Raw genomic sequence first — 2420 nt, forward strand, 5'->3', positions numbered from 1 at the left:
TGGATTTAAGCTGGCGTTGAACGGAACCATGCGGGTTTAAATCTTGATCTCCTAATTACAAATTAGATTTGTAACTATTTAAATTGGCAATTCAGGATTAGATCCGGCCGTAGTTAGTTCATTGACCTCTCCCAATTAAATTAAATTAAATTCTGTTTCAGATTAAATTAAAGCTCTATAGTCTATATGGGGTCAAATCCGAACTTTTGTGTTAAATAATCCAAAAGGAATTTGTTTAAGAAATTAGTAGCGCTTTGTATTTAGAACAAATCCAAGAGAAATCTCAAAATCTGAATGTTTTGAATTCTGCCTTTACTGAAGCATCAGCAAATCTTGTGGCTGTAGAAAATACTAAGGTAAATAAAATAATAAAACTCCCAGTGCTTAGGTTCATAATGCATTAATGGGTTTATTTTTTTTGGGCACCGTGGATCCGATTGTGTTAGATATGCAAAATGTTGTTTTTCTGGATTTAGATTAAAATAGGATGATGATAGTTTGGAATAGATGAAACAACTTAAATAGTCTGAAAGTGAAAAACGGTCAGTTAAACCTGAAAATGATTAGAAAACACAATCAATAAACTATGTGTCTACTGTCTAGTCTCTCCATTGATCTAGGGAGCAATTCATTCAGAAAAGAAATATTTTGATATTAGCATTAAAACTAGTTTGATTCTAAAAGTGCTCACAGCTTTTTCTGAAAACTTTTTGAAACTGCAGTGTATTAATATAAAATTTTTCAGCTGAGGCTCATAGAAAGGACTCAAAATGAGTATTTCGCCAGCCTCATTTCTACAAGAAAGAGTTCCCGCTATGTGGCTGAATGCAAGGCCAAAGATTGCATTGCTACAGGTATTATTGAGTCCATAGTAAGTCAAATTTTAGTTCTTTCAAAAATATTATTTGAGAAATAAAAATTGGATTTAGGCACAATAATATCTTAAAACCTATTCACCCAGAATGAATGTTTGTTTATAATATTTTATGTTTCTCCTTTTGGATCCAAACAAATACGATATTTGTTTTAAGTTAATACCTTCTTCATCAAAATCAATATATTATATCATATCTTTCTTTTTTTTTGGTTAAAGTAATTAAGTAATTTGGTCAAAATTTCAGGGTGGGATCACATTCAGCGGATTAAGTGCGAAGCTTGCAAAAACAAATTGCACGTTTTGTGTGAGTGCTTGGGAAGCATGCCAAGCGAAGGGATTCAAGGAAAGTTTCAAATTTTCTGAATTTTGGTTTTTATTACAAAGAAAGAGATAATACAAAATGTCTTTCTTCACCCGGGTTCTTTAGACACTGAAACGGACATTATTTTTACTCAAGTTTTCATCAGGTTCTTTTTCAGAAACTTTAAAACTTGATTTTAGGTTACATCTGCCTTCTTTGTAGGAAAATTGATGCTATAGGTAACTTTAAGAAAACTTTAGTTAATGAAGAAAAGGATCTAATTTTGCATTATTTTCATAGTTTGATATGTTTGTTTTTAAGAAAAGGTTTCTATTTTTGAAAAATCCTCGTTTCTAACAATTGTTTTGTTTAAGATGCCATACAAACTGAAATTGAGCGACAGACTCGTTTAAAAGAAGATGGGAATTTTGAGATACGGATCTCAAATTTGAGCGCTGAGCTGGGGGAGCTCACAGAGGAGCATGGGAAAAAAAACGGTAACTTTGTCCTACCTACCATGGTTTAACTTATCCAAAAAGAAACTTTTCATCATTTTATGACTGAACTCAATTAAAAAAAAAAAAAATTTTATGTCCAATGACGAGAGTAAACCCAGACTGAAATATATTTTCAATAAATGTGGAACTAACATCTACTTTTTTACTCTACAGAGGTTTGGTCCATCACCATCACCGAGTATTTAAATATTTTCATCATTATAGTCATTAAAGGAGGTCAATTTTGGAACCCATAAAAGCAAACATATTGGAATAAAAAATGTCTTCAGAAATGCCGCATTTCTGAAGTCCAAATTTTGTGTTGATAAAACCCAATTCTCATGTAAAATTTAAGTCATGACATGGATAAAAATCTGATGATTTGAATTATTTTAGACAAGAGTAGCTACCCTTTTTCAGTTATCTTTTTAGTTTTCAGGAAGATGGACATTCATTTCTCCCGCCTCCTTTTTCATCTTTAATTGTTTAATATGATAAATATTAATAGTAATGATAATATTAATATTTAGGACCCAGAAAACAAATGTTTCTGCAGATACTCAAAGAAATAAGCATTGATAGATGCACCTTCCTGCCTGGTGTGATGATCGCCCGACAGCTTATGGTGTTCTTTGAAAGTAATTAAATTTGATTAACTATGCTTACTGCTTAGACTTGAGATACTAAAAATAACATAAATGGCAGTAATTGTGGCAGTTAACGTTTTAATTTTTTTGAAAAACGA

This window comes from Eurytemora carolleeae, unplaced genomic scaffold (assembly GCF_000591075.1).
Source record: "Eurytemora carolleeae unplaced genomic scaffold, Eaff_2.0 scaffold64, whole genome shotgun sequence".
Classification (NCBI taxonomy): Eukaryota; Metazoa; Arthropoda; class Copepoda; order Calanoida; family Temoridae; genus Eurytemora; species Eurytemora carolleeae.